General features: G+C 46.1%; 1 pseudogene; it reads left to right on the top strand.

Annotated features, from left to right (window-relative positions):
• The first annotated feature begins 17,898 nt into the window (after nucleotides 1–17,898).
• LOC121444741 lies at nucleotides 17,899–18,909 on the top strand (annotated as a pseudogene).
• Nucleotides 18,910–20,198: the final 1,289 nt, after the last annotated feature.

Below are 20,198 nucleotides of genomic sequence, written 5' to 3'. Positions count from 1 at the left end.
GGGAAGATGAGCACATTGAGAGGAGTGGGTCAGGAGTGCACACATTTACAAAAGTCCCTCCGTGCCCCTTCTTGGAGATACCGTTCACAGGTTTGCATCTCTGAGAGGCTGTATGTGGCTGAGCATGGAAGCTGCAAGGAGCTGGCATTGCATCTGTGCACATGTGCCCCTCTGGGACTTCTACAGACATCGAGTCTGAGCCCATTATTTTCAAAGCCACATGGCAGGGACTCGGGATTCGGGGATGAAAAGAGTCAGCACACCCACTGTGTTTTGTCCACTTCCAGCCAAGTGCTCAGGCCACACCCCAGGAAGGTGGGCTCCATTAGAACCTTCCACTCACCAACCATGTGTCCTGGGTATGAACGTGGACTCCAACCTCTGTGTGACATGATACATGTCAGTTACCCACTTTGACTTCTAGTATCCCAACTACAACCTAGAAATGACGACAGCAATGTCAAGCTCCTACCACAGGTGTCATAATTAAATGAGTTAATTAAAATTTAAAAGAAAAGGATTTTGATCACAGATGTTCCCAGTAAGCCCTAAATAAATGAACCATCTACTTTTGATCATTAATATCCTATCTTCCCTCAAACAAACAAGCTTTGTTTCTGTCTTCTCAAGTGTATGTTCTTGGACCAATCAGGTCCAAATCAGGAGCAGAAGGAGATGGAGCACGAGCAAGGAACTCAGGACCACGAGGGGTGCACCCACACACTAAGACAATGGGGATGTTCTATTGGGAACTCACCAAGGCCAGCTGGCCTAGGTCTGAAAAGCATGGGATAAATCCGGACTAGCTGAACATAGAGGACAATGAGGAATACGGAGAATTCAAGAACAATTGCAGTGGGTTTTTGATCCTACTGCACGTACTGGCTTTGTGGGAGCCTAGGCAGTTTGGATGCTCACCTTACGAGACCTGGATAGAGGTGGGCAGTCCTTGGGCTTCCCACAGGTCAGGGAACCCTGATTGCTCTTCGAGCAGATGAGGGAGGGGGACTTGATCGGGGGAGGGGGAGGGAAATGGGAAGCGGTTGTGGGGACGAGGCAGAAATCCTTAATAAATAAATAAATTTAAAAAATAAAAAAAAGAGTAATCACGGGTCAGATTTATTCTCCTGTCTCAAGAAATCATCTCCTCATTTCTTACTCTAATTTTTGAGACAAATAAATTGTGTTTTATTAAATCAAAAAAAAATGGAAACAGTTTGTATAAAAATGGAGATATAAGGAACTGTGAAAATAACCCCACTGTAGAATCGATCATAGAGATGTGCTCTGTTTTGTTGTGATTTGGAGCCCAGCAGGGTCTCACCAGGACTATCACATCCTTGAAGAATCATATGCAACAAGGAAGGGTAAGGACTTCTCAGCAAAGCAAGCCAGCCCCTAACTGGCCTGGGAGGTGAGGCGGGGGAGGCAGCAGAGTCTCTGGCTTCAGTTCGTTCCTCTAAGCTGCTCTGCCCATCTATCCTGTAGCCACCCAATCTCCTCTCCATGCCCTCTGTTCAGATCTGAGCAGCAGGTGCTGAGTCTTCCCTGGTAAATGCAACCTCAGGAAAGTGCTCAAGGACCTCAGGTGCCTCAGAGAGAAGGAAGGACCTGGAAGAGACTTCCACCTCCCTTGCTGTCCCCAAGATCCAGTTTTCATAGAAATGAGCAGGCATAGCAATGGTTAAAAACAGAGCCAAAGTCTCAGCAGGCATTGCTGAGCCATCCACAGCTGGAAAGCGGGCACCTGGACTCTCGAAAGTCATCAGCTGTCACTGCAGTCACACCCACCAGTCTGAGATGTCCATGAGAAAACGCTGCACAGTTGCAAGGCCGGCCTGGGCCACAGCAGCATCAATCAAGCCAGCGTCTGTGAGGATGAAGAGCACATCAACAGCAATAGACAGCTGAGCTCATACACCACTGCATTAGCAGGACACCAAGGGCCTTCTGCAGAGTCCTGTACATCTGCTCTTAACCAAGCTTCACCTCAGAAGTTCCGGTTTAATTGGCTGCATGTCAGAATCATCAGAACCACCAGGTGACAGCAAGGAGCAGTTACAGTTAGGAACACTATTTCACAAGCTGGACCACTCAGTAAGAGCACTTGCTGTAGAAACGTGAGGATCAGAGTTCCAATCCCCACATACAAAGTCAGGCTTCAGCCGGGCGGTGGTGGCGCACGCCTTTAATCCCAGCACTCGGGAGGCAGAGGCAGGCGGATCTCTGTGAGTTCAAGACCAGCCTGGTCTACAAGACCTAGTTCCAGGACAGGCTCCAAAACCACAAAGAAACCCTGTCTTGAAAAACAAAAACAAAACAAAGTCAGGCTTCATTCCGTACCTGCCCATAACCCTGATGCTATGGGATGAGGAAGACAGAAGGATCCTTGGAGGTTGGTGGCTAATGTAGCCAAAACGACAAGGTCCAGTTCAGCGAAAGACCCTGTCTCAAGAGAATAAAGCAGAATGTCATAGAGTAGAACACTTGACGTCCTCCTGTGGCCTTCCCACACACATGCATGGACACACACACATCACTATACATGTGTGTATGTGCACACATCTACAGGCGTGTATGTGTGTGTGTGTGTGTAACCACAATTGTTTTGTAGCAAGGTGGTGCATGCTTTTAATACTGGCATTCATTGACTGAGGCAGGAGGATCATGAGTTAGAGGCCTACCTGAGCTATAGTAAGACCCTATCTCAAAACAAAACAAAATCTTGTTTGAATGCACCATTATAATCTAAAAATTGTATTTACTCTTAAAGGAAAACATAATAGTTAGTTGAAACAAAAAATGAGTTTTTCGGTTGAACTAGAAAGCACAGCATATTAATCTCTAATTATCAGTTCGAGATATGAAAGCGTTGATAGTACAGAAATTTCACCTGTGGCTTGACCTCTTTCATACAGGTGGATTCAGACTCATCCATGTAATGCTGCCGTTTGTCCATTCACAGAAATGTATAGGATTTGGTGCAAGTAATTAGTGTGTGTGTGTGTGTGTGTGTGTGTGTGTGCGGGCGCACATGTGTGCATGTGTGCATGTGTGTGTGTGTGTGTGTAAGAATCAATCTGATCAACGATGAAATAAGCATCCATCTTTAATACACAAGAATGTGTTTAGTCGCTGTCATGAAACATTCCTTTAGCATGTGTCCTACAAACTGAAAAAGAAAAAAAGTGTTTGGTGAGTATCTGCTGAAGAAAATTTCTAGGATGGGACTTTGGCTCAAATAGAAATTTCTGTTCTTACCCTTTTAAAAAGTAGAGAGCCTTAAAACTGCATAGTTCCGTGGCCCTCTCATTCACCATCCAGCTATCCCGACTCCAATCCCCATCCACTGCCCTCCTTGAGGTGACTCTATGTCCAAGTGCAATAATAAACAAAAAGAAGACTTCGCCAAGGCTATATCCAGCATCCGTAGACAGGAAGCTCAGGCTAACCTTGCTGCCCTTCCCGGACGACCTCCTCCCCAAGTCCTGCACTACTCTGGGGCAGTGGCATTGGGTATTCTCCAAACAGAAGGTGCAGGTGAGTCTGAAGGCAGTGAGAGCCAACCACCCACCCTTATCAGTTCTCCGTCCAACACTTAGAGTCACAAAGCTGGCTGGAAAAGTGATAAGGAAACATGATTGGCAGGCGAAGCAGATCCGGTGACCTACCGCCGGACCAGCTGAAAGCTGGCGCTTGCTCCCCCCACCCCATTCCTAGCAGGCCTCTCTGCAGCACCCACTAAAGTCTCCCTGGCCCTTCTACGTTGCTCTGACCACTCTCCCTCTCGCCTTCTGACAGTCTTGGACAGCTCTGGAAAGTAGTGAATTCTTTGCATTAAAAAAAAAGTACATTTTTTAAATTGAAAATAAAAATGATTTTCAGTTTTAAACATTAGTAAGTAAAGTTAAAAGAGCAAAGATTTTTACCAGAGGGCTCCTGCAGGTCTGAGGCTGGAGGCCTGATGAGTCCTGCTCCTCCCCAAGGTCTGCTGCTAAGCCAACCCCCACATGCCATTCATAAAGTCCTTACAGGAAGTCTCCTCCTCCCACAAGGATTGGTCCTCCCGAGGGGCTGGCCTCAGTCCAGGGCCCATAGACAGCAGATGTGCTCAGGCTGGATGTGGCAGCCCTGCTGCCCAGCCCTGAGGGGATTATGCCAGGGTGGAGCTCCAGTCTAATGGTGAGTGAGCGCTCACCCCAGGCTCACTGCCCCATCATGTCAGGCTCTTCCTCTTGACACTCTCACCTGCCACACTGATTCACACAGGAGAGCCTCTGAAAACCAAAAGGAGACCGATGGCCACCGTCCTAGAGACCTTGACACTGTTCTGTTTATACCGGTGAAATTGAGAAAGAATCTTCCAGAGCTCGACAATAAATTTGTGTTATGGGGAGAACATCAATTTTACCATGTCTGCTTCCTACTTCTTGACTGTGTAACTGGAAATCACTGCATCCCCCTGAGCCTAGGATTCCCAGCCTACAAAACAGTGCTCAGTTGACCGCTTGGTACTCTTGAGGGACTGGTCCCAGGAACCCTGAAAAACCCTAAATCTGCAGATGCTCAAGTCTCTTATACAGAGTGGTGTAGTGTTTTCATATGGCTTGCATGTATTCCTCTGTGTTCATTAAATAATCTCTAAAGGGATTTTAATAGCCAAGACAATCTAATGACAATGTAAATAAACATACTAAATTTGACAATGGAGAGGCAGCCCAGCACTGAGAACACAGGCTATTCTTCCAGAGAACCTGCATTTGGTTCCCCACACCTACTGGAAGCTCACAATCATCGGTAACTTCTATTCCAGGGGATCTGACACCATACACACATACACAAAATTACAAATAATAAAAGCAAATAATTATTATTATTATACTGGCCTGCTTAAGGAATGACAAGAAAAGACATCTACACACAGTCAGTTCAGACATGTTTCCCCCCAAATCTCTACCCTCTCCCATAACTAAATCTGCAAACATGGAATTTGCAGACCCAAAGAGCTGGCTGTTCCACCCAAGTACCAGGATTGTGTGGGAATCTCTTGAGACAATCAGTAGAAAGCACTAAGTTCAAATTCAGCAAGGCTACTTATAGGTTAGGACACTTTTAATGCGTCTCTGAAACTTTCCAAATTTTGGTTTCTTGTTCTAAGATATCTAAAATCTAAAATTTACCCCAAAGAGTTGCTCTGAGTATGCACAGTATAAGGTTCTGACTCACTGAGGTCTATGTGCTTGAACTGGCCTGGATTTAAATCATTCCCAGCTCTGTGAGTCTCTACAACTCCCTGACCATCTCACTTGGCTTCTCTGCAACACACACATGTGACAAAACCCCAACCCACAGTGCAATGGTAATGGGCAGAGGAGATGAGAGGCCAGAAACCACTTAATCCAGAGAATTTAACAGATGCAGAGCCGACAGCACTCACAAGACAAGGCCCCCATTGACAGGGGCCTTGACACAGGCCCTACCACCTGGAGATCATGACCTTAACAGCTCTTCTAAGAACTGTGGTGCTTTGGGTCATGTTCACGATTTCCTCAGGTTCACACCAGGCCAGTCTTGAAAATGAATCTTTTCCCTGACTGTCATCTGTGTACAAGGCACCAAATATGCATCTATTGCAGGCATCTAAGCAGGACCAAGAAATAACAGAGCTCCCACCTCTGACAGTGCCCAGTGAGAGAAATGGGATCAATGCCTCTGCCCCATGCATACCCAAAGGTAGCCCCGGATTTGAAGCAGTTAGTGCTTTGACGTTCAAGGAGTCCAACCCAGTCAAAGACAGGAGGAGCCTAACTTGCAATACAATGAGTGGTCTAAACATTTCTCATAGCTTCTAACACAGCATCTAGGAGGAGCTGGGTCCAGGCAGTGATAATACCTGTGCTCCAGGCTCCATCTTTTTCCTGATGAGAAAGTGGAGCCAGAGTTGAACTGTGGTCCAGGTCTGAAGGATGCAGATTTGCATCTGATCCTGGAGAGAAAAGTGGCTTCTTACCAGCAGCAGGGAAAACAGCTAGCTCCCTGACTAGATAAATGTCCATCTCACCGCCTTCCAGAGACACAAACTGTGAGAAGAGAAAACAAAATGTTCACTCTTCTCTTAAGAAAACAGGCATCTTCTCTCTTTTGAGACTCCCACAGTCCTTGCCACAACCCTGGTTCTGTGTCTGTAAATGCTATAGGGCATGAAGGCTCACAAGTATTCAAAACTCAAGAGTATCCTCGAGGATGGCTCCTGCTCGTCTCCCTGGCTTTTAGCAGGCAGAAGGAGTCCATTTCAAAGGCCCCTCTCTCTTCATCTTCCTCCTCTACCCCCCAAAAGTTCACATTTCAGTGTCTAAAGTAAGTTGCTCGTCACTCATTTTTCTTATAGTCATTCTATTGAATTCATTTTCACCCATGGTAATCCATCTGACTGGCGTTGAAGAGGGCAGGGGTGCTGTACATATTAGGCGCAAAGGAAGAATTCAGTCTCTACCTCCAAGGAAAGTAGTAGCTCATGGGTAATAGTGACCTGCAAAGCCCTTAGCAGAGAAGAATCCCCACACACACACTGCATTTGGAGGAGGTGGAGAAGAGCGACTTGTGACCCTCGCCTGGAACACAGGGAAGGGATGTGAGACAGAGTCCCTGCAGAGGTGTGGAGCTTTTATGTAGCAGACAGCACGCATTCCAGTTTGCAGGTAAGCCAGGGGTGGAAGGGGAAGACCAGTCACGCCTGGGACACTGCATTCATTTGTGTCCTGCCTGGTAGGCAAAAGGAACCTATGAGGTTTTATTTTTTAAACAAGCGACACTGAATCAGACATGAAGAGGGGGGCTTGGGTACAGACAGCAATGGAAAGACCACTCAAGCAGCTGCTGTCAGAGCACAAAAGAAACACAGAAATCCATATTGTGTCAGCGAAGACATGTCTCTTCTCCAACTGAATTGTAAAGTTAGCACATTCTCAGACATAGGTAAATAGCTCAGTTGGTAAAACACACAAGCACAAGGACCTGAGTTCCAGGATAGTAGGAGGTCCTCTCTCTAAACAAGACAGGCAGCTCACGGATAGAATACCTGGGTTTGACCTCTGACCTCAACATTCACAAGTGCATGCGCACCCAAGTACATATGACACACAAATACCTTCACACATACACACACACACATGCTCACACACACGAATGCACGCACATACATATGCACACAAGAAACGTACCAAATAACTAAATAATGTCACTTTGATAACTAAGTAATTCTATTCAGGCAACATCTTCATGGCACTTGCTGAGTTCAGCTCAACCCTTCCTTCCAGACAATAATCGTCATGGCAACACAGAGATAAGCCCCATACTTCTCCAGTCCAGGGGTCCTTCCAGACAGTAGAGCCCCCCACTAGCCAGGAAGAGTCAATCACCACAGCCTCTCATGTTTATTTAGACTGGTCGTCTTTCCCTAAGAGAGACAAAATATGTGAGTGAACCCATCCCAAGAGAGTTGCAGGGCCCAGGCTCAGTGCAGCCCTTTGACGGACCACTCAAACTTCTATACCACTGAACCTGACCCTGACACTCCTTCCAAAACTCATTCCAACTCACTTTTCAGGGCGAAGTGATGAGAGAGCATGAGAATCTGTCTTCTAATTACGGCTGACTTCACTGGCTTTGGACTTCTGCTCCTGAAAATACCATGAAGGGAGTTGGGAGCCCTATAGCCAGGGATTCTAGATCGCTTTCACTATAGATGCCCCATGGTGGCCCTACAGGATCATTCGTGTGTGTGTGTGTGTGTGTGTGTGTGTGTGTGTGTATGTGTGTGTGTATGTGTGTGTGCGCACGTGCGTGTGTACATGTGATTTTTACTAAAACATGCTCTGAAAACACTAAGGCCAAAGTAATACTTGGCTTAAATTTTTCCACATCTGACAGAGCAGTGGTGGCACACTTCTTTAATCCCAGCTCTCAGGAGACAGAGACAGACAGATCTCTGTGAGTTTGAGGCCAGCCTGGGCTACAGACCAAGTTCCAGGATGGAGAAACCCTGTTTTCAAACAAAAAATCCACATGTGATACTTTCTAGAAACCTGTTCTTCTCAGGGTGGCACCATCCTCATTACGTAACAGGAATCAGACCTCAGACTCAGAGAGGTTAAGAAAGGTGCCCAAGGCTTCACGGCGGCTCAGAATTAGAACCTATTTGGTTTCTCTGCATTGGGCACTCTGCAAATTAGTATAGTATTCGACTCCCACAAACATCGCAAGTCACACATGCCGTGGAACTATTTCCCCTCAGATTAGTCCCCCGCCCCACTGAAGAACAGTTTAACCATGGGGCTAGCTTAAACGTTAAACAAAACAATTGCTGAGGTGTTAAGTCATGCCTCGCCCATTTTTCACCAACACCTTGTCCAAAAGTGACCCTGAAGATCCCCAAGGCACGTTCTCTTTGGCCTAGCCTGACTCTGTTGAGGTTATGAAATCCCAGCCTAGCAGTCCTCGGCTGGCCAGCCTGTCATATCAGCTTGGATCTCACATAATTCTTTCCTGCCGGCTGACTGCTTCCACCCAGGCCAGTCAGTTTGCCTGCTACCGAGTTCCTTCTGAGCAGTGTCAAAGGTCACCTCAGCAGTTGAAACCCCCATTCCCGAGAGCTTGCACCGTGTTTGGGGCACTTTGAGCTGTGGAAGAGACTAAATCAGGATAGGCAAAGGGGCGGAAATGACTGAGCACTGAGCCCCTTACAGCAGGTGCCTGGTCCCTGCATCCTGGGGCTCCGACTCTCAGGCTCCTCCCTGTCCTCCATCTGGCTGAGCTCAGCTCATCCCATTTAATGAGGTCAGGAATGCAACCAGTTGAGACAGCCAGTGTTTGCTTTGGCATCTCTGAGCTGAGCTGTGGCCCAGGCTCTGCTCATCCACCTGCAGGATCACATAGTTCCACCCTCAGACAGCATCCACTAGCAGTGGGAGGCCAACACCCAGAGAGGGGCTCTAACCTGATGAACATGCGCTGAAGTATGGTAAATAGCCAGTAGGCCTGCCCTGCAGAACTGCTGTGGACTTGGATTAGCGTCTGGGGAAGACTCGGTTCTCACCCTAACTGTGTTAAACCTCAGAGCTGGAGACGTCAGGGTCAAGGAAGCTATTCCCTTCTCTGAATACCACTAGACCCCAATGATCCTGAGCAAAGTTATCCCCCACTGAAGTCCACATGCCAATCAGAAAGCATTGACTAAGCATGCATCAAGCTATCGGTTGAAACCAATGGCATCAGGCAGGGCGTAAGGAAGTTAAAAGAGGCATAGAAATGGAGCCAGAAATCCTTAACCCAGCCCTGCATCTGGTTCCAGTTTCACACTAAGTTAAGACTTTAGGTAGATAAGAAAAGGGAAGAAAACACGTGCTATTGCAGTGGTCCCAGAAAACCTGGTTTACAAACAGGTCAAGAGCCTAGAGCCAGGGAAGCTGTGTTTGGGTGGAGGCGGCTGGGTAGAGCATTTGCAGTGTGCCCTGTGTGGTGAGCAGTGGGGCTCGACAGGTAGAGGGGTACAGACTGGAAAGGCTCTTCAAAACCAGGTGAAAAAGAAAGGCTTCTCTTGTGGAGCTGGTGATCTAGGGAGGGCGTAGACCAGCATGAACACCTCATGGCCCTTTGTGTCTTCTGTCTTCCCACTAGGACATAAACTCTGAGAGTTTTGTCTGTTTTATTCAAAGCTGCTTCTAAAGTGTTGAAGCTACAGTCGTGAACGCTCATTCATCATTAATGAACAAGGAATAAGGGAAAGAGTCACTTCCTTGCTAGAGAGTGGTGGGCTGCCAGTAAGTTGGGTTTCGCTAATACAGATCGTGGTGTCAGTGCTCTTAAAATGTGAAGAAAAAATTAAAAATCCTTTTCTTCTTGCCATTCTAGCAAGTCAGCCTCCAGCAAGCCAGTTATCCTAGAAAAACTGTCTCTGCAATTTCCGGATTAATCCAATCCAGTCCACTCTACAAACCCAGATCACAAGGTGTTAGAAACTAGAGACAGTCCAGAAAGATAGCTATGGAGGGGGCCGAAAACGGGGAGAGATCAGAGTTTGAGTCTCAGCTCTGTTGTGCCCTAAAGAAGGGGACAATGCCGAGACTGAGAATCTGCCTCAGAGAAACCACCCCACCCCTCAGACTTATTTCTAAGGTGGTACCTTTGACTCATGGTGATATGCAGAACCATATATACGCCTACCTCTTTACACCTTGCTCTGGAAGCCAAAGTGGCTCACCTGGTTGCCACTATCTTTGTATGTCTTCTCTACCCAACACTCGGAGTATACACGGGCTGGACCACTGTGCTCTCCATGTCATCCATAACACCTCTGCATGATGCTGGGGCTCCAGCCACATATGAACAATCAGTGACACAAACATACCCCAACTGTTAGCACTGTAGCACTCCCCCCTCTCCCCCCCCCCCTTTCTTCCATCCAAGCATACTCAGCTCAACAAGTTACAAGTTTCCCCTCCTGCATTTCCAGAGAACAAACCCAAAACTGGGAAGGGCAGCTGACACAACCGTCTCCTTCTGTACTGCTTGGACCCATTGCTCTTCCAGATGCCGCTTATCTGGGAATATCTTTAGGGTCTTTTAAACACTGCTTCAGCAAGTATTATTGAAAAAATCCAATGTTTCTAAGGCCAATTGAGTCAGGTCAGCTGATCTTGGGCCCATTGCCTTGAGTACATCTTCCTCCTCTCACTAGGGACCTAAAGAACTGACCCTTTTCTCTTGAAATCGATACTTCTTCACTCTGATGCTGTGTCCCTCTCCAATAAGCCCTTTGCCTAAAGGTGATCCACCTCATCTCTATTCCTCCATGATTATCTCTCAATTCTTTTTATCTCTACCTATTTCTCCCTGCTACTTTCAAAAACAAAGCCAAAGAAACAAACAAAAACCCTAACATTAACTTTCTCAGGTGTCTGTCACACTGAAGCACAGGTTTTAGGCTCTAAGAATGTTCTTCTTCTCACATGCAAGGGTCTTATCCACACATTTTCATGTTCTCCAGCCCAACCAATGTCATATGTTTCTAACACAGTCAGATATTGTTTCTTTGTCTCCAGCAACTTGCTGGATGAGACAGTTAACTAAATCCAATCTCTGTCTTTTTGACAATATAGACTATAAAAAGACTCCCAAACTTACTATATATACAAATTCTGTTATGAGATGTATTTCCTGTGCAGTCTAACACAATAAATAACCAAGAAAATCAGAACAATGTTCTGCGTAGCAGCAGCAGCAGACGCGGTCAAAGCCTTCACCCACATCCTCTTGGTGTGACGGTTCTTCTGTATATCGACTGCAAACAGCTGCAATGCTCCACCTGAAGGCCTTTCCCCAGCTCGTGCAGAGGAGACTGAATGTGCAAGAAACCCGGCCCTCCTGGGGATGTGGAATGTATTTTCAGGCATACAAAACTCCAGGACTTGCTAGGCAAGTGCTCTACCAGTTAGTTTCACCCCTCGTTCCTGGATCTTAAGCTTTTTGTAGTTGTGTGTGCTTTGTTTTATGAGACAGAGTCTCTCTATGTAGCCTTGGCTAGGCTGGGTCTGGCTCAGTAGACTCAAAGAGAAGATCTACCTGTGCTGGGTTTAAAGGTGTTCACCACCACACCCAGCTAAAGCTTTTGTTAGAGTAAAGAAGACGAAAGGAACAATTGGATTATAGTCTTCAGGTTCATCTGAACTTGGCATCAACTCATTCTGATAACTTTGAGACCATTTTCCACCAAGTTAGTCTCATATGTTCAATAACGCATCTTACCAAGAAAAGGAAATGAGAAAATGCCCTTATCTTTCTTCCCACTGTCCACAAGTCTGTTGGTCTTGTACACTGTCAGATACACTTGTTAGGTCATTTTAGAAAGCAGTATGTTTATGTAATGAGCTAACTTTCTCACAGAGAAACTCTGGACCCTAAGATGGTTGCAAAAATTAATTAATTTGTGTTATCTTATATTGGCATTAAAAATCTTTACTACTTTCTCAAAAAAGGAGAAATAAAACTCTGACATAAGTTTTCCCAGATATGTCCTGTAAACGTGAGCTCCTATTGCCACAGTGGAAACCTGTTTGCACAGTCAACACCAGTTCATCAGTCAGGGTCTCTGGAGAAGCAAGACAGGGGAAAAAGACAGGGAGAGAGCCTGCCTGTATCTATGCTCAGACTACTAGAGGAGGTGAAGTCTGATATCCAGGAGTGACGGCATCAGCCCAAACTGCATCTGATCACACAGGGTTGTGCTTGTGTGTGCAAGCAGAACTCGTCCTGCTGTTTGTTCCATCCAGCCTCTTGGGCACTCAGGATCAGGCAGATCGTCCTTAGTGGAAAAACCTTCACTTGCACACACCCAGGAATAGACTTTACCTGTTTCTTAAGGTTTCTCTCAATCTTTTCAAGCTGATAACCAACATTCAAATTTATGAAACTGCCCTGTTTCTCCTTCCTGTCTTGCTTCCCCAGTTAGAAATCCAATGAGAGTCAAGTCCTTGTAGTCCTTGTCTAAGGACTGTTTCTAGAACATTCTAGCTTAAGAAAAATCTGCTGTGTTAAATACCTGTGAGGTCTAAATATATAGGACCACTCCAAAATCACATATTGCAATTCTAACTCTCAAGGTAGTTGTATGGAGATAAAATGGGAGTAGGGTGGAGTTGGGTCATGATTGGGTTTGAAATTACGTAAGAGGGTCCAGAGAGGTAGTTTGTTCCTTCTGCCTAGAGATGACACAGCAAAGTGCACCATCTATGAGAAAGAAGGCCAGATGATTAAAGCCCCAGTACTTAGAAAAGTGACTAATACATTTCTAATATTTATAAACCACATGGTTTGTGATGTTTTGTTTTAATGGTCTGAATGTAGTAAGAAACCTCTTTTGCCAAGATTATAGTATTCTTCTCCATGCCCAAACCCTCTTGTCTATAAGGAAGCGGCAGCAGATGAGGGAAGCCAGCCTATGACAATGGAATATTGAAGTCAAAGCCTTCAGAGATGCTTCACCCACCGCCACCAAATTCCAGAGCTGCGGTGTGTGTAGGCAACAGGAATGCCCTGCTCCATGTTGTTCTTTGGAGCTTCTAAAATGTATTAAGAAGACAAGCTTGCCCAAAGTCACCCATCAGCTAAATGACAGCTGGAACAAAGACTTTAGTCTTGTGGATCTCAGATTTGGGACTGGATCCTCCAGGCCATATTACTGTGGAAGAATTCAAGTAAGTGCCAAGTCCCACTAGAATCAGCCTCCAAATTCACAAATGAAAACAAGTCCTGCCGTTCCAACAGTCTCCATTAGCCCAGCAAAAATCTTAAAATAGAAAGTAACAGCCCTTTCCAATCTTGGGTGTTATGTGACTTCCAAAGTCCCTATGTGATGAGGGGACTTCAATTCCAGAAACAATTATCCAGACATGATAGTCCCAGGGGAGTTTTGCCATAATGATACAGACCTTCTCTAAGTTTTAGTCAAAGAGAAGCAGAACTTCTCAGCAAAGAGTGGGGATTATTAGAACTCCAAAAGCCTGGTCCCATATTCAGTTAGGGAAAGACAGAGCTCAAAGGGCTCTTACTCTAATGGTCATACACTGCCATATTGCTTCCCACACAGCACTGGGACTGTGACAGGTTCCAGAAGATCAACTAAGAGCCTGGGAGGGAACACAGGCTTATGTTTCGACTTAGAGAGAGCTGGATCCTTTCTTGCCCTCGCTGTTTTGTCTTCTCCCCTGCTGCTGAGGACACATCAGAGTTGCCCAGAAGGTGGGGCTTTTCCTGAAGAGCACAGAGTTGCAAACCTGAGTACAAACAAAAGCATTTTGATTGCACATCATGAAAGTGAAATAGAAAAAAAAATAAAAATAAGGTTCAGCCACACAGCCCATGCACACACACCAAGGTGTGGATAGTTTGAGTCAGCCCAGAATCGTCCCAGCATAGCTCCAAATGTATTTGCAAACTGGAGGGTGGAATTAAAAGTTCTTGGTTTTTGATCTTGCAATCTCCTCGCTCGGCATCCTCTCCTAAGGAAAAGCAGAAAGCAGAGGGGAAAAGTGACATGCAGGCATTCTGTTCAGCATGATATGTAATGACCGTTAGAGCTGGAATTGCCAATATGGCCCTTGGAAGAATGCCAAGAAGATAATGTGCATTATCCATCCCATAAAGGCGAATTATTGGCCCAAGTCACTGCATAGTCCACAAATGCTTTGCAACTCACCCCCCTCAAGAGTAGAGTGATGATCCCCACCCCACTCCCAAAACCACGCGAGTCTTTCTGGCTGCCTTGAAGGACAGGATGAGATGGAAGTGTCTCTAGCGGTGTTTACTGCCACCACTTCTATCCCATGTGCTACAGTTTCTGCTGCTCCCATGGAATACTCTGTGACCCATGAGCTGCCGTGCCAGGGACCACTTATGACCATTTGGAGAGAAGAACCCCAGCCTGTGTGTCTCCCCAGCCTAGAGACATACAAGTGAGGAGACCATCCCGGGAACTCCAGTCCCAACCATTATCTGGCTGCAGCCCCTGAGAAACTCTAAATGAGAACTGCCAAGCCATGCCCAGGCAACACATAACAGAGCAGAAGACATACTGTTATTGGGGACCGCAGACATAAAAAGTCAGGTGTGGTGATACACTTACAATCCCGGTGCTGGTGAGGTCGAGACAAAAAGGTACCTGGGACTCTTTAGTCAGAGACCTAGCCTAAAAACTGTGTGTACCAGGTGCCACTGAGAGACTCTGCCTCAAAAATTAAGATAGGTGGCTCTTGAGAAACAATACCAGAAACTGACCTCTGAGTTCCTCACATGTATGCGTACACGCACATACGAGCACCTGAGCACACACTCATGTACACAGTGATAAATAAACAATGAATACAATTTTAACAGAAATTATTTTTTGTTGGTTGGAAATGCCATTTTGGGGGTGGGTTATCATACCCTCCCTTGCAGTGACTAACTAACCGAGCAGCAGAGGTACAAAGGAAAAGTAGCCAAGTAGAGCGGCCTGAGCTGTGGTCTGAACTTGGGCCCTCACTGTGGAGCTGTTTCTCAGCCACACATGCTGGCTGGTGAGCAAAGGGAAGGTGTCAATATGTTGTGGGGCTTTCACTGGTCCTTCACACGAGTTTCCCAGTATGTTAGCATTTTGTACCAATAATCACGAAAAGCCCGCTGCCGCTTCAGTGTGGCGGCTGCAGCGGGAGGAGGGAAATGTGTGGGATCCACAGGGTCTCCCCGCTCCCTTCCCTTTGACTTTTGTTACATGTGCTCTTTAGAAAATGTTTGTCGTTCAGTTCCCCCTGGTGGCTGTGTCTTGTGCCCTCATCCTCTCCCATCAGTGGTCTCAAGCCCTCTAATGTTCAATTAGAAGACCCTGCACCATGATCTCTGTTCCCATGAACAAGGGATGCACCTCCCAGTATGTCCCAGTGCCTTCTGGTGCAACATCTGCATTCAATAACAATTAGTTTTTAAAAAGAGGCTGTGGATTTGAAGAGTGAAGAGAGGTATATGGGTGAGTATGTTGAGAAGGCAGGAAAGAGAGAAAAGTAATTGCATTATAATCTGAAAAAACAATGCTTCCAATGTCTAATGAATGCCCTTCTGAGAGGAAGAAGAGGAAGAGCAGAGATGTGCCAGCAGCAGACACCAGAAGCTAGGAGAGAAGCCAGACATGATTTCTCTCTCTGAGCTTCTGGAAAGAAGCCACCATGAGAACCTCAGACCAATGAGGAAATGAGTTTCTTTTGTTGGAAGCCACCTGTTTTGTGGTCATTTGTTAGCCTCAGTCTCAGACTAAAACAGGCCTTGGGGGGGGGTGCATGGGGAGAGGTAAAATTGCTCCCTCTGAGGGCTACAAGGGCAGCAAGCGAGGAGAAAGGGCCTGCTGTAGGGCACTGTCTTCCAGACATGACACAACCCTTATTTACTCCATCACCCTCTGGAAATCAGTGCAGATGTGACTCCTGCCCAAGACCCTAACAAGATCGGGCTTATGGATATCTCTCATTGAAGGAGTGGGGAAGGCTAGGCTGGGACCAGGCTGGGAGATCCTGGAGAAAACCTTAGAGATCAGCTGCCCCTGAGCTGTACAACTTAGTATTTCTCCAACCGCTCAAGAAAGCCTTGTAGGAATTAGGGCCCGAGGTCTATCTGCAGGAGGGATGGAGCGAAGGTTTTGAAGAGCAAAGGGGGAGATCAGAGAAATTGATATAGGAGTATTGTGCGGACAACTTGGTCTTGTAAAGTGGGGCCCACTGGGGTCGTTAACCCAAAGCAGAAGAAGGGGGGGCTCTGTGGTTTAAATCTGTGAGAGGGGCTGCCTCACAGCAAAGCACCTCGGGGCTCTTCAGGGAGCTGTCTCTCAGCAAGGTCAGCAGAACCTTTTTCTGATGTGAATTTGAGCAGTTCAAAGGAGTGTGACTTTATTCTGCAATCACAGGCTGGTGAAGCCTGAGACATTCCAGAGAGGTGAGCATGCCTGCAGTTTCCCAAAATAGGTAAGAAATTAACACCTCCAAAATAGCTGTGTGAGCCACGGAGGGGTGCAGCCTGGTTCTGGGGCAGCCACTGCCTTCTTCCCTTCTTTGTTTCCCTCCATCTGGCCCTCTCCCACCCACCTGCCACATACTTCTCCACTCCCTACAACCCTCTCTCTTTTTCTTGCTGCCTCTGTCCTGTCCTGTCTTCTAGACCTTCCCCTCGCCTCCCTTTTCACCCCTTTTCCTCTCTGTTTCCCCTTCTCCTCTGCTCCCCTCACCTTTCCTCCATCTTTTCCTTGAATGAGCCCCTAAACCCACAACTGTGCTTCCCAAGGACCTGAAGCAACAGGGAGTCCCTTCTCCTCTACTCAGGCACAGGGTAGCTGCCATCCCTGGGTGGTCTCTGGCTAATAAGCAGTGTGCCTTCTGCTGCCCATCAGGAAGCCTCCGGAGCTTAAGCTGTGAGGAGAAGAGGGAGGGTCCTTGCTAGAAGAGCTCTTCTTAAATAAAAATGTTTAAATCCATACCATTTTTTTTCATGCAAGAAATAATCTTGGCTGATGTATTGAGCACCTACTGTGTGCCAGCTCACTGGTGTAGTAGGTATTCTAGTGAAAATGTGCCCACGTGCAGGAGGTGTGTGCCTTTGTAATGGGGACAGCTTATCAGAGCAGAACGTGACCATCTAACTCATTGTCCAGTCTAGAATATAGTTAGAGAAATGATTTCTCTACAGCAAAAGGAACAAACCAGATCTGCTGCCAGCGAATGAGGATCCCTGGACACCCCAGCAGTGAGGATTACTGAAGGGTAGCCGTTTGATTACACACCTAGGAAGGAGATTGCTGTGCTTGGGCAGACACCTCTCACCATTTAGTGCAGAAGCAAATTTGGAAGGTCAGTTAAGCAGTCCACGTAGTATCTGTTTCAAGGTCTCACTCTAAGTACAAGAGAGCCTCAAATCTCAATCTTCCTCCCTTGGCCTCTTGAATTGCCAGGGTTTAGGTAAGTGCCATGCGCCTGACCGAGAGTTCACCTTTCAAAGGCATCAGACAGCAGAAGAGCTCTGTGTTTATTCCCTGGGGATCTAGCATAATGATGGACGAAATTAGTGCAGTCACATCAACAGGACAAAAGAAAAAAGACACACAAGAAGCACCGTCAGAAGTCAACATGCATTTTTACAAAATTCAGTCTGTGGTGCTCTGAGAGAATGTGCTCCGTGAACTGTCAGTGGAAGAACGCTTTCGTAATGGACAGACCAATCAACATTACACTCGCTAGGCAAACACTGCAGCCGTTGCCTTTAAATAAGAACTGACAAGAATACTTCTGTTCTCACCGTGATTAAGCATTGTTCCGAAGCATGCAGGCGATGACGGAAGGTAAGGAAGCAAATCATGCAAAATTACAAGGTAGGACAAAGCTGAATGACACTCGTCAGGAAGGAAAGCTTGCTCCCTGGGAAAACTCCATCAGGGTTGAGTGAAGTGACTGCTATAAAATGGTTGCACAAATATCAGGAGCATCCCTTTCTTACATTCAGTGTGTGTTATGAATATATAATATATCCATATATACACTCATACACATATATTTGAAATTATATAAAATGCTAATAACATTCATAAAGGAACATAAAAAAGACATTAATAATTAAAAGTATAAAATGTTTTCTTGAGGTAAGAGATAATATTGTGGAAATGCCTAATCTCATTAGAAATCACAACTGCAGTTCATAATATTCAATATGATATTTAAACATTTTCTGGAAATAAATGGGAATAAATAAACCTCTAACATTCACATTTATTAAAACGTTTTCTGACAGTCAGATCCCGGTAGCAGCTGCGGTGGCTCAGTTCTTCTGTAGCTCTCCCTGTCTCACTTCTTCTTCCAGAAACTTGGCCTATGGTGTGGCTGTCTCTAATGGTGTTCAATGACAAGAAAATGCACAAATCTTTATGCCAGAAGAAGTGAAGAAACGCAAGAAGGCGGTGCTCTTCTACCTGAGGGAGGACAAGAAGAACATCATCCTGGAGGAGGGCAAGGAGATCCTGGTAGGAGGTGTGGGCAGACTGTGGACGATCCCTACATCACTTTTGTCAAGATGCTGCCAGACAAGGACTACCGCTATGCTCTCTACAAAATGACCTATGAGACCAAAGAGAGCAAGAAGAAGGTGTTCATCTTCTGGGCCCCTGAGACTGCATCCCTTAAGAGCAGAATTATCTATGCCAGCTCCAAGGTTGCCATCAAGAAGAAGCTGACAGGAATCAAGCACGAATTACCAGCAAACTTCTACGAGGAGGTCAAGGACCGCGACACTCTGGCAGAGAAACCAGGTGGTAGCGCTGCCATCTCTCTGGAGGGCAAGCCTTTGTGAGCCACCTCCAGTCCCCTGCTGTTGGCTGAGGTTTCTGTCACACCCGGTATATTAATTATAAACTGGTTAACCTATTAGCTCAGACTTCTTATTAACTCTTATAACTTACATTAACCCATAATTCTTGTCTGTGTTAGCCACGTGGCCTGGTACCTTTTATCAGTGAGGCATTCTCATCTTGCTTCCTAGATCTGCTAATGGGTGTTGCAGGCTGCCCCTTTCCTGACAGACTGGAGAGGCTGGGGGGATCCCAGTAGGGGGAGGGTAATCCCTTCATCCCAGTTGTCAAATGTCCCCCCCCCCCTTGGACCATCCATCTCCCTCCACCCTGACGGTTCTGGCCTTCCCAAACTGCTTTTGATCATCTGATTCTTCTTGGGTTTTTTTAACAACAAAAAAAGTTTTCTGAAATAACAAATGTGAACAAAGAAATAAATCATCAGAGAGAGGGGTGGCCCTATAAAACCTGTTCTGAAATCTGCAGTTCTTGTGGGTTTTTTTTTTTTGGTATTTTATAATTGTTTGTTAGTTTTTAGAGTTAATTTGGCCTGGAGAGATGGCTCAACAGCCAAGAGCACTTCCAAAGAGGAGATGAGTTCAGTTCCTAGCACACACATCAGGGACTCACAACCACCTATAGCTCTAGATCCAGGGAACCAAACATCCTCTTCTGCCTTCTGCGGGTACCCACTCACACAGTGTGGGAAGTACTCCTCAGTACTGGAGTAATGAGTTATGTTGAATACCCCACCAACCCTAACACCACCCATTGCCCAGATGGTACCATTCAGACTCACAGTTCCAACTCATGGAGCCATCAAAAATCACCTGGAAGGTTCTTAAAAAGGTCTCCAATGCAGTCCTTGAAGAGCATCCTATGAGAGCATTGCACTTGGCTCAGAGTGTGGTACACACACGTACATGTTCGTAGGTAAAAGTAAAATTATTTTATGTATGTGGATTGTGTTCTTATGTGTGAGTGTATATACACATTGGGGTACAAGCATTCATGCTGCTACCAGGAGGAGATATAGGATTCCTGGAGGGGGAGTTATAGAGGTTTAGGGACATCTGATTTTTCACGGGGTGATGGGATCCAAACTCACGATCGATCAGCAAGTATTCTCTCTAGCCCCAAAGCAGCGATTCTTAAGACAGCAAATGTGAGAAGCACCAGAGCACTGGGAAGCCCTGAAATGACTGATTGCACCTATAAAGAGCCAGAATAAAATACTGTTCTCTGATAGCATTTGATAAGATTCAAGGAAGACAGAAAAATACTGAAAAAA

Source organism: Microtus oregoni, unplaced genomic scaffold (genome assembly GCF_018167655.1).
Source record: "Microtus oregoni isolate MIOR12 unplaced genomic scaffold, Mior012 000139F_ref0000186, whole genome shotgun sequence".
Lineage (NCBI taxonomy): Eukaryota > Metazoa > Chordata > Mammalia > Rodentia > Cricetidae > Microtus > Microtus oregoni.
Note: the sequence above shows the minus strand (reverse complement) of the source record. Positions and strands in the feature narration are given on the sequence as shown.